The sequence below is a fragment of the Cyrtonyx montezumae genome, unplaced genomic scaffold (genome assembly GCF_038088225.1).
Source record: "Cyrtonyx montezumae isolate F1298 unplaced genomic scaffold, pur_monq_1.0 scaffold_31, whole genome shotgun sequence".
Classification (NCBI taxonomy): Eukaryota; Metazoa; Chordata; class Aves; order Galliformes; family Odontophoridae; genus Cyrtonyx; species Cyrtonyx montezumae.
This window is the reverse complement of record NW_027072036.1, coordinates 5,223,610-5,235,881: the sequence shown is the minus strand read 5'-3', so window position 1 is coordinate 5,235,881 and position 12,272 is coordinate 5,223,610. Positions and strand designations below refer to the sequence as shown.

At 64.6% G+C, this 12,272-nt stretch overlaps 1 protein-coding gene across 1 annotated transcript in view; it reads left to right on the top strand.

The window, feature by feature from the left end:
* Positions 1 to 11,039, top strand: part of FAM167B (family with sequence similarity 167 member B) — a 120,923-nt gene extending 109,884 nt beyond the window's left edge. Inside the window, exon 3 of the transcript XR_010622673.1 lies at positions 11,021 to 11,039. The gene's annotated coding sequence lies outside the window, so the exon portion shown is untranslated. The remainder of the gene's footprint in view (positions 1 to 11,020) is intronic.
* Positions 11,040 to 12,272: the final 1,233 nt, after the last annotated feature.

Genomic DNA, 12,272 nt, shown 5'->3' with positions numbered 1-12,272 from the left:
AGGTGTTCCCTGCCCCTTCAGAGGGAGTTATTTACACCTCCCCTCCTCCCTTTCCTTAACTGCACGAAGTGCTGTTCCCGCAGAGATGCCCTTCCTGCTCCCGGGCCCCATCCTGCCCCACATCCCGGTGCCAGCACACTGCTCGTGGGTGCCCTCTGCCCACGTGCGTGGCTCTGTTCGGCCGCGTGGCAGCTCGAGGTCAGCACCGCGGAGGGTAATTGGTGCTAATTGTTAACGAGGATCCTCCGGCGGCACCGACGCTGCCTTCACCGCGTCCCGCAGCGCTGCAGACATCCGCACTGCTCCTTGGAAGCCCCCCCTCTGTTGCCCCCGGCTCCAGACGCCGTCCCAGTGGGGCGGGAGGTGCCCAGGAAGCCTGGGCCCGTTATTCTGGTCCTCCTTTGGAGGGAGGACGTTGTGTTTGAGGAGCGGAGATGTATGAGTGAGCAGGGCCGGGGGCTGCAGGGCGCGCCCCCGCCTGGGGATGTGCCAGGGGAGGAGGGGAACACCCATTCCGCGGGTGGGCTCGGGGGGCTGGGTGGATGCCGTCCCCGTGCGTGGGGTGCTCAGCTCGGCTGCAGGTCTGCAAGGGTGGATCAGCCCACGGGAGCGCTCCTGCAGCCCCTGCCCTGCGGCGTGGCTCTGGGAACGGCCCCCCCTCCAAGGCAGCAACCGCCCGTAATTAAACCAAGTGGGAAAGGTTGCCATGGTACCGACGGCGAAGAAATGAAGCTGCACCTTTATGCTGCTCCAGAGCCTCCGGGTGCTGTGAGCTGCTCTGCCAGGGGTGCTGCAGTGCTGGGGGGGGGGTCTCCTCCATTTGCCCCCACCCGCTCCCCATGTCTGCCGTGCTGGGTGGGACACACTTCGCCCTGTACCTGCTGTCCCGCATGGAGCCGGCTCCATCACATCCTGTTGTCCTGGCAACGGGCAGGGATGCTGCCGAGCCCCGGGCTGTCCCCGGTGGCTGTAGGGGTCCACCTTCACCCGACCCAACCCCGTGCTTGGGGGGAGGGCTGCGCTGCTCACCCACCCCCACTGCTGCGCAGGAATTCAGCACTAACTCAACAGCCGCACTGGAAGAGACGATTCAGGAGGGGTTTCCAAGCATGGATGTTGTCTTTTCTTCTTGGGGTCTGGAAAATGGGGCTGGGAGAGCCCTGCAATGGGGTGGCAGGGGCCACCATAGTCCAGTGGGCATTGGATGGCTCAGGGGGGTCCAGGATTTCCCATGGACCCCCCTTTGGCTGCTCATGCTCCTCTTGGTGCTGTGCCCATTTGGAGTTTTATTTTAATTCCTTTTTTTGCCTCTGCCCCATATTTTGAGCTCAGCCCTCGCCCTTTCTCCGGCCTTGTCCTCCCGTTGTGTTTCTGCTGCGGTAAAAATAGCCGAAGAGGTGTTAAAATAGCATTAAAGCACTTCAACATGCAAATGCCACATGCGACCGCCCCACCGCCTCCTTACACCTTCAGCAAGAAGGATGCGGTCCCTGCCGTCCCCGCCCCGGGGGCTGCTCTGGATGAGGATGAGGAGCAGAATAGAGGGGCGAGGAGCAGGACGGAGGGGTGAGGATACGCTCTGGTGGACCTCTCCCTGGCAGCCCCCCTAAATGCCAGTGTCTGGCCCCAGGCCAGTGAGTGCCATCGCTGGCAGTGCAATGTGCTCACGGCTCTCAGCTCTCTGGATGGCTCTGAGCACTGTGGGCCCGGAGCACCGAGCCCTGCTGGTGCCAGCTGTCCCCCGTGGGGTCTCTGGGAGGAGCTGCACCCGACGGAGCACCCACGCGCAGCAGCGAACATTTACGTGGGGATATTTAAAGCCCGGCCGGGTGGGAAGCAAAGGAATGCATTTCCCAGGCAGGAGGGCGGGCTGTTATTTATACATACGATTGGATGTGCCGCTTAAATCTGGCCCTGGGAAGTGAAGGAGAGCGGGGGGGGAGGGGAAATCGCGTCCTGGCGTTGTCACGCGGCTCCGTGGGCGCTGCCCGGGGCAGTGGGAGGGCGGGGGATGGATGCGGCCCCACCGGGATGCTGCGGTGCCATGGGGCAGCAGAGCGGCCGGTCCTGCTCCATCCTTCCTGCCCCCCCCAGAGGAGCGGGCAGCCGGGGACTCGCGCTCTCGCTACTCCTGAGCTGTCTCCTGTACTTAATTAATTAGTGTTTGTAAAGCTCCGGGATCCTTGGCTGAAAGGCACTATTAGAAGTGCGAAGCGTTGTTATTAATGATTTACATAAGCCGCTCTTCCGCGCCTGGCTGCGGCCGCTCCCCCCGGCGGGGCCGGCGTCTGATGCTCCTCCGTGGGATCCCCGCCCCGCGTGTCCCCTCGGCTGTGGGGCATCGCCCTCACGGCGCTGCTCGTGGGTCCCCACGCACGCGTGCTCCTGGTGGCGGAGCAGGGGCTCCTTCTGCGCCGGTTGTTAATTAAGTGGATCATTCAGAGCCACTAGTAATGTAGTGTGTTGTCTTATAACGGTTGAGATTCTGTCCCCGTGCCAGCTTCCATTAGCAACAAAACCCACTTATCTTGTTCCTTCCTATCTCTTCCCTTTATATTTTTATCCTTCCCTTTCCCTGCAAGTCTCTCTCTCCTCTGTTTTCAGTCCCAGCACTGCAGTAATAATTCTACCAGTCGTCATCTTGGTTGACAAAACACTGTTGATGTGACAGCTCCGAGCTATGAAATCTCCGTTACCGCTCGATAATTAATTTACTAATTGCGTGTGCTGCCTCTCCACGCGGCTCGGAGCCAGCCCCGTGGTTGGCCGTGCCATCCTGACCCCGTGCTGCCAGCACGGGGGGGCATGGGGGTCTGTGCCAGCGGGGAGGGACACGGGGCGCGGTGGGGATGGGCTGAGGTGGGATGGGGGTGGGGGTGGGGGGTGGGGGTGGGGTGGGGGTGGGGTGGGGATGGGGGTGGGAAAGCCTTTCTGCCCTGGTGCGTTGCCCTCCACCCCTGGCTGTGCTCTGATGCATGAAGGCGGCTGCCTGCGTCCTCGTGCATCCCATCAGGTTGTTCCCATCTCGGCGCGGCGTTTCGACGGACGGATCCTGAGTGCTCCGTCCCCTCGGGGTCCTGCTGCTGCCCTCTCATCCTGCAGTGGGCGGGAGGTGCATTCAGCATTGTTTTGTCCCCGAACCCATCACTGCATCGCCCCGAGCGCGCAGCGGCCGCACCGTGACCTCCCCACGCCAAAACCCCGGAGCCCGGAGTGCAAAGGAGGGCTGACGGAGGGGGAGGAGCGGCTATCCCTCCTCCTGCCGATGAGTTTTTAACTCAACTCGAGGGCCGTGTGAGTGCGTTGCCCGTCTGTGCCCACCGCCCCGTGCCGGGGCTCCGCGAAGTCGGTGTTTCCTGCACGGGGATTTCTGCTGCTGTGAAGTGTTTTGATTTTCCCTGATTGCAGGAATCAAAACGAACAAAGCCTTTTGGAGCCGACGTGAGGAAGCAGCATCTCTCACCCTGCCACCGCAGCTCCTTTGGTTTCTGCAGGGAGCGGTGCGTTTTGCTTCATTTTGTTGTGGTTTTTTTTCCCCTTCCCTTTGATGTCTCCAGCCCTAAACGGTGCATTTCGAAACCTCCTCCTCCCTCATCTCCGTATGGGGTCTGTGTGCAGTGCCGTGCAGGGCCTGGCCGGGCCCCGTGCTCACCACGCACCGGTGAGGGGCACCGGGATGGATTTCCTTCACTCTCCCGTAGGAACTGACGATGTGTGGAGGATGAAGTGGTTCAGGGGCCACTTCAGATCAGAACTGCCCCAAATCATCACAATAGTGCCATGGCCGTGGGGTGCTCACGGGATGAGGGTCTCCCACGGCCCCACTGCCAGGTTCCTCCCACGTCCTCACCCCACAGATACACAACAGCTTGTCACCCCCTTACGTGGTGATGGCTTTTCGGGGTGCAGTCACTGTGTGCTGCGGTGGAACCTCTCAGTGCTGATGGTGACCATTCTGGGGCCGCCCTTGGGGGCCGTGGTCGGATCCCCCACCCCGTACTGCCCGTGGGGCGGAGGTGTGGGTGGGAGCCCGGGCTGTGGCTCTCAGCAGCTTCAGATGCATTGGGGAATTTGTCTTTCTGACCCCACGAAGTGCTCGCGTGGAGTGGGAAATGCTCTGAGAGCAGAGGGGAAATGTGATGCGATGGGAGCCCCGTTCCTCCCAGTGCAACGAGCCTGAAGAATACAGCAAACAGTATTCCTCCCATCCCTTCACCTCTCGGTGCTGTGCTTACAAATACACCCACATCCCCGTGCCCTCCAGCAGCCCCCGCTGCAGGAGCAGGGCTGGATGTCCCCTGCCTTACCCCACCCCCGTGTCCCCATCCCCGCTGTCCCCGGGACGGTGCCAGCCCGGGAGCTCAGCGTGGTGCTCTGGGACTGGAAAACAGAATCAGCTCTTGTTTGTTCAGGATAATAAATGGGAGCAAATTGCAAACAGTGGGCAAGCAGCTGAGAGCGCCGGTGTGCTAATGTCCCCTCCAAAGCCCCGTGTGTAAGTGGGACTTTGCATGAGTAATTCCATGCATTTTTCATGGCGGGCCCTCGGGGACAATCAATCACAGCCGCGTTTGAGTTTCCCTCGTGCAAAGCACAACGTGGGAGCGCCGAGGGGTGGGGGGCAGAGCTGCGGCAGCCGTGTCCCTGCCCCCCCCCCCCCCCCCCGTGGGAGCACCCCTCGGCAGAGCCCCCTGTGCACAGCGAGGTTGGGCAGCACCGCCTGCTGCCATGGGCCGTGCATGGGAGCGGTGCTCAGCTCAGCACTGACACCTCGGTGTGCTCTCCCTGCTGCTGCTCGTGGGCTGTGCGCTGTGTGGGGGCTCCTGGATTTCGGGCTCAGGAGTTCTGGTGCCCCACGTCGCTCCCTGACCGTGCAGGGGGGGCTGGGTGGCAGGGATGGGTCGGGATGGCTCCAGGGAAAAACGCCCTCATTGGCATTCAGGACCACACGGCACCATTCGTCTCCAGGGCCAGGATGCTCCATAAAGACCGGTGTGTCCCCCCCACCACGAGCGGAGGGAGCGCAGGCAGCAGCACCCATGGGTGCTGGGGCTGGGGGCTGCGTGGGGACACGGTGTGGGGGTACATACCGGGGGACAGCTCATCCTCCTCTGTGACACCAATGATCCAGGGACGTGGGTCAGGGTTATGGTGATGGGGATGGTTGTGGTCAAGGATAGGGTTATGGTTATGGTTATAGTTCAGGTTATGGTTATGGTTAGGGATAGGGATAGGGTTAGGGTTAGGGTTAGGGTTAGGGTTAGGGTTAGGGTTAGGGTTAGGGTTAAGTTTCAGATTCAGGTTATGGGTATGGTCATGGTTAAGGTTATGGTTATGTTTAGGGTTAAGATTCAGGTTCAGGTTGTGGGTATGGGTATGGTTATGGTTAGGTTTAAGGTTAGGGTTAGTATTAGGTTGCTGCTGCCTCACGCTGCCAGAGATGGCATCGGCCTCTTCTACGGGAGCACGCGGCGGCATTGGCTCTTTGTGATGGAAATGCAGCCCCGCGGGAGCGGAGGGCTGAAGTGCTCCGGGTGCTGCTCCAACTTCTGCCGGGGATATAGAGCACCTCATTGACAATGATATTTTTTATGCTGAAATGGAAGAAAGCAGCCGCTATCTGTACAAACAAAATTAGGCCAAAGGAGGAAAGTAATTTTGCAAAAGAAATAGGGAGATGCAGGGAGAGATGGATGGGAGACAGATGAATAAACACCATCTACATAGAAACTGATAAAAATTCAATTTCTGCTCACACACGTCCTGCTCTCGCTCCCTTCCTCTCCTCTTCTCCGCACACTCCGGCGCTGACTGCAGCCCTCGTGCATCCATGTGGGCTGTGGGAGGCACCGAGCCCGCTCTGCCTCCAGCACGCCGCAGCATTCCCTCTCCTTACGGCGCTCTCATCCCTCCGGCTTTAGCCTCAACATCTTCCCCTTGAGAGCAGCGGGTGGGGCAGGGTGAGAAGGAGCGCACCCCACACCCCGTGGGACCCCTGGGGGGGACCTATGGGTCCGGCTCAGCCTGGTTCTTGGGATCCCCAAGTGGAGTGGCACTGGGAGGGCTTTGCTCGCTGTGAGCGACAGCCCAGGGCAGGAGAGAATGCACGGACCCAATGTGTGAATCCGCTCCGAGGGCGGTGGAGCGCGGGGGGCCGTGCCCTGTGCTGAGCACCCCCCGTGGGAGCGCCGTGGCACAGCGTCAGCGGGTGGGCAGCGTGGGGAGGGCGAGGGCAACGAGGCACCCGAGGATGGATGGGGTGGGAATAAACGGGAGGGGCTTTGGGAAGCTTCCAGCAGCCGTGCACGGTTGGAGCACATCGGGACCAATCCTGCAGCGCTCGCCGGGGTGAGGCTGTGTGCATGCCGTGCCCCCCACGTGCTGCCCCACACACCCCAGCTGTGGAGCTCTGCCCGAGGGGGCTGTGCTAGCAGCGGGGGCACACACGGGCCCTGCGTGCCCACATCCCTGCACGCACACCCACGTCCCCTGTGCACACCCACGTGTGCATTGGCAGAGCCGAGCTCCTGGGGCTGGTTTCCCCAGGAAATGGAGCAGAGCCCCATTTGGTGCTGGGGGTGCCCCGGCTGCTGCTGCCCCACCGTGCAAAGGAAGAGCACGGCTCCTCGGCCTCACCCTGCGCGCTGCCGGCGTGCCAGCCCTCCTCCGCCCCTTCCTCCTCCTCCTCCTCTCCCTACACCTCCTCCTCCTTTTTTCCTTCTCTTCCCACACCTCCTCCCCCTCCTCCTCCGCAGCCCACCGAGCGGAGCTGCGTGCTCCCGAAGTTGATCGTTCCCCTTCAGGCAATTAAAAGGCAGCCATTGCTCCTCAATCAGCCGTATTTGAATATGGAAATGATTTTTAATTACTCAGAGTCAATATCGTTTTATCACCGAAATGTGTTTGAACGAGGTTTGCCGTATTTGCAGGGTGTCTAATAAGCCGAGCGCAAATTCGCTCCGATTCACGGTTTTAAATGTTGTTCGTGGGGGGGGGGGGAGGGGGGGGAAGGGTGGAGAGGGGGAGGGGGGGAAGGGTGGAGAGGGGGAGGGGCTGCCCCTCGGGGGGCTCCATCTGCGGGAAATGTGGCACCCCCCGCCCTGTGGGACATGGGGACGTGGAAATATGGGGTATGAAGTTGTGGGGATATAGGGACACGGGGATATGGGGATGTGGGGACATGAGGACGTGGGGACATGGAGATATGGGGATGTGGGGACGTGGGGACGTGGGGACGTGGGGACGTGGGGACAGCCACCTTCCCAGCTCTCCTGACCCTGGACGTGCCCAGTGGTGCGGGGTCAGCTCCAGACGGAGCGAGTGACAGCTCGGCAGCGTGACATCCCCGGCTATTGTCTCCTGATTAATTTGCTAATTATGTTCTGCTTTTATCCGGGGGCCTGGCGGCGGTGCTGAAATGTCAGCCGCTTGTTTATGCCCCGGGTTGCTGGAGCCATGACAGGAGCAGGGTCCTGCGGGGCTGCCCTGTGCCGGAGCCACGCGCTGCCTGACCCCACAGCCCCCAGACCCGGGTCTGGGATGGGGATACCCCACTGCACCCCCCGCACACCCCCAGGGCGGTAGGGCTGCCGTGCACCAGGGTGGCCCTGCTGCCTCCTGTGCCCCAGGAGATGCTGCCCTGCTGATAAAGGATCCCAGGGTCCAACCTTCGGCTTGTCCTGCTGTGGAGACCCATGGCGTGCCGGCGTTCAGGCCGTGGCGGTGCTGAGCTCGGCGCTGCCCTCCGTGCTGGAGGCTGAAGCCGGGCTTTCTGCAGCCTCATGTTTATTAATCGAGATGAATATTGATGCGAAGTTTTCTGCTCGGGAGCTGTTGCTCGCGTGCAGTGCTGTTTGGGGCCCAAGTGGCTCCGACGGCCGCGCTGTGCTCAGTCCAGGGGTGGGGGTTCCCCTGTTTCCCCCCATTCTGCCCCATTTCTCCCAGTTTCCCCGTGACATGCTCTGTGCTGTGCCCAGCCCTGTGCCCTGCCCCGGTGACACAGACACGCTGCTGGTCCAGCTCCAACCTTAGCACACAGCGCTTGGATGTGAAAGCAGTGATGACGCTGAGCTCAGACATCCCCCGGGCAGGAGCACGGCGCCGGGGGGGGCAGGGCATGCTGGGGGCACGTGGAGCTGGAAGCACAGCGGTGCAGGAGCCGGGGGGGGGAGGGCCGGGCCCTGCCCGGTGCTCAGAGCTGCGCTCCGTGCTGTGAAACCCCAGGTGGGCTTCTCCTGCACTTCCCCGAGCACCGCGTGGTCCTGGGGAGGGGGGGGAGCGAGGAGGTCAGGGGGTCTGCGCAGCCCCGTGCTTTGCTGGGGGCACAGCCGGCGGTGCTGTGCCAGGGGGAGTTTGTAGGGATGCAGCAGCAAAAAGCAGCTACGGAGAGAGCACCCAGTTGTCCTGGTAACAGTGGGTGCCTCCAGCTCCTGCAGCTTGGGCCCCCCCCCCCGCTGCACACGGGGCTCTGCAGGATGGGTGCTGGGAGCTGGGCCGGGCCACGGCGATGGCACCCAGAGACCCACAGCGCTCGCAGGGCGCCTGGAGCTGGAGACGAGCAACTCTGGAAGCACACCAAGCGTGCAGCCCCAGCCAGCTGCGGGAGCACACACCCGGGAGCACTGTGCGGCGCGGAGAGCTGCGGGCTCAGGATCGCCCTTCTGATCTGCGCTGATCTGTGTTTACAGAGACGGGCGCGGAATATCCTCCAGTGATGTCTGAGCCAACACTGCTGCCCTCGAGCTGCTGCGCTGCCCTCCTGCCTCGAGCCAGAGGCGGTGAGCGTCTGTCTGGGGACGCGGGGTCGGGCACCAGCAGGGAAGGGCCGAGGGAGGGACGGAGGGAGCAGCTGAGCACCGCGAGGGCACGGCCCCGCGCTGCTGGGCTGGATGCTGCCAGCAGCAGTGGGGCAGTGCTGGGGCAGTGCTCGGTGGGCACAGTGCCGCTCTCAGCTGCGGCTCCCTGCCATCCTCCTGCAGGACATCATCGTGTCACACACACTCGTGCCACATGAATGCAAACCCGCGTGTGCCAGGCACACTTCTCACCCGACGTGGTGCCCTGGGTCTCCCCGTGACCCACTCCCTGCGGATCGTGCTCGTGCTGAGCTCTGCACACACGTGCAACGCGTCTGCTGCACACGCACCCTGCACGGGGCCGCGCTGTGCACGCTCAGCACCCACGCAGCAGCGTGCTGAGCACCCAGCCGTGCACACTCATGCACACAACCCACGCCGGCGTGTTCACCAACCCAATCCACGCGCGTGCACACTGCTCATCTGCACACGCACACTCCTGATGTGCACAACAGCCATTTGCACATGTGCACGGCACCCCCTCCCCCCTCACCCCGCGTGCACGCGCAGCCGGTCCCCCCCCCCCCCACTTCCCTGCACCATCCCATCGTCCTCCCCCTCCCTTCCAGCACCGATAGGGGGGGACACCCCCTCCTCCCCCCCTCCCCCTCCCCCTCCCCTCCTCCCACCGCCCGCGTTCTCCTTAAGGCGGCGGCGGGGCCGCGCACTCCGCCATGCCCGCTGCTGTCACGCCGCCCCGCATGCAGCAAGTGCCCGAGCCGCGCGCGCCGCCGCGTTCCTCCGCCGCCACCGCCGGGGCCCGGCGCTCCGCGTGCCCGCTGCCGGCCCTGCGCGCCGCCGCTTCCTCCGCCGCGCTCCCCCGGGCGCTCCCGGGCACCGGCAGCCGCCGCCGCCGCTCGGGGATGGCCATCCCGCTCCACGCCGCGCCGCGCCGGGGCTCCACGCGCTGCTGACGGAGCGCAGGTAAGGGCGGCACCGAGCATCCCCGCGCGGTGCTCCGAGCGTCCCCCTCCCGCTGCACCGACCCCAACCCCTTCCCCGGTGCGCTGCCCCCCTCCTCCCGCTGCTGCCCCCCCCCCCCTTTCCCTCCCTTCCCGGTGCACCGAAGCCGTTTTCTCCGTCCCGCTGTGCCCGGCCGCGGGGTGCGGTGCGCTCGGCGGGGGCGGCAGCTCTGCGGGCTGCGGTTCCCGTTCTGCCGCTTGGCACAGCCCCCGCTCCGCCGCGCTGCGGGAGCTCCGGCCCCGGGGAACTTTCCCGCACCGGCACCGGGATGCGGTGCCCCCGCGGCGGCCCCGGCCCTGCTGGAAGTTGCGCGGCTGCGGCGCTCGGTTCGCACCGGGCATGCCCGGGGCGGGGGTCCCAAGCGCTGCCCCTACAGCACAGAGGGTGCCCACGCGTGGGTGGGCACCGCGTGGTACTGTGGCATCGGATCCGTGGGGGCTCGGTTGCCTGAGCGGTGTCCTCGGCAGCCTCGGTGTGGGCACGCGCGTGCTGCCAGCCTGGCACCCGTGGGCGTGCGGCGTGTGCCCGTCCCCACGCCGGCACCGCGGTGAATGGGCAGCGTGGGCACGGCGCTGGCACCGCACCAGGGCAGCGTGCGGCCCTCCCTGCGCGGGGCTTCGCTGGGTCGGGGGGGTACGCAGAGCCCCCAGTGCAGCGCTATGGGGTGAGAGGCACCTGGGGAGCGTGGGCATGCGGTGAGGGCACACATGTGGGCACTGAGCGTGTGCTGGCATGGGCACGTGCAGCATGTGCAGGGATCTGGGGGAGAATGGGGGCTTCCCTTCCCTTCCCTTCCTTCCCTTCCCTTCCCTTCCCTTCCCTTCCCTTCCCTTCCCTTCCCTTCCCTTCCCTTCCCTTCCCTTCCCTTCCCTTCCCTTCCCTTCCCTTCCTTCCCTTCCCTTCCCTTCCCTTCCCTTCCCTTCCCTTCCCTTCCCTTCCTTCCCTTCCTTCCCTTCCCTTCCCTTCCCTTCCCTTCCCTTCCCTTCCCTTCCCTTCCCTTCCCTTCCCTTCCCTTCCCTTCCCTTCCCTTCCCTTCCCTTCCCTTCCCTTCCCTTCCTTCCCTTCCCTTCCCTTCCCTTCCCTTCCCTTCCCTTCCCCTCCCTTCCCCTCCCTTCCCCTCCCTTCCCCTCCCTTCCCCTCCCTTCCCCTCCCTTCCCCTCCCTTCCCCTCCCCTCCCCTCCCTCCCCTCCCCACGGGCGCAGGGCTGTGCCGATGGAGCGATGCCACGCGTGTCCCCGTGTCACTTGTTGAAGCCCGGGCTGTTCCGTGCAGCCCCGGTCCGGCGGTGCTGCCGCGGCTCGCGCTGTGCGAGCAGCCCTTCGCGTTTCTAGGTCACGGCACGGCTGGCCGCGCTGGATGGCAGCACTGCTCCCGTGGGGCCGCGGCCCCGAGGGGGCGGCCCCGGGGTGGCCGAGCTGTGCTGTGCTGAGCGCGTGTGCGGTTTTGGGACGGGCGATGCTGATGGATGGGGCACGCGGTGTGGGACCGGCGCTGGGGGTCTCTGGGGGCAGCGGGGGCTCATCTGTGCCCCACGGCGGCTCGGTTTGGAGCCGGGCTGGAGGAGTTGGTGCTCGTGTGGTCCCAGCACGGAGGCGGTGGGGAGGAGCGCGGCTGTCGTCGTCACTGTCACCGCGGCTCTGGCTCGGCTGCCCCGGGCCGCCCTCGGGTTGCTCAGTGCCCCGTTTCCCAGCGGGGTTTGGCACTGCCGGGGATGCTGGAGGCGGCCGTGTGCCGGAGCCTGGCGGCAGTTCCTCCTCGAGGCCTCTCCTTCCCACACTCCGCTTTTGATCCAAGGAGCTCGCCGGGAGCTGGGATGCTACAAACCTCGGTCTGAACCGGAGAGAAAATGGACCCGGCGCCGTGGGCGCTGCCGGCAGCGCCTGCATGGGGGCCGGCTCTGCCCCGAGCAGTGGGAAGAGATGGGCTTTCCTTCACCTGGGCTGTCCCCATCGCTGCTGAGTGACGGATGTGGGGCAGGACAGCCCCGTCCCCACGGGCTTCCCGTGCTTTCCCTGCCCCGTGGGGGGGGGAGATGCTGCAGCCCCGCGCTCAGACGGACGCACGGACCTTTTGGGATCCGCCTGCTTTGACGCCTCGATGCTTCTCCGAGGGAATTTGGACCGGGGCCCTGCAAACTCACTTCCTACCGTGCTGCCATCCACTAATGGGGACGAGGTTGGCCCGGAGCCACCGGCTCTGCTGCCAAACATCGAGGCTCCGCCGCTCCCCCGTGCTCGCGGGGGCCACCGCGTCCCTCCGCTCTCAGCCCATCAGTTCATTCCCACGTCTGATGAGAGCAGGATGGATCCAACCCTTCTCCTCCCCAGGGAGCAGCACCTCGGAGGCTGCCGACACATCCCGCCGAGACCAGGGGCTACCGACCCCCCCCCGCGGGCACACATCCACGTACTGCTGCTGCCTGAGGGGGCCGGCACCCCAATTTGGAGACATCCT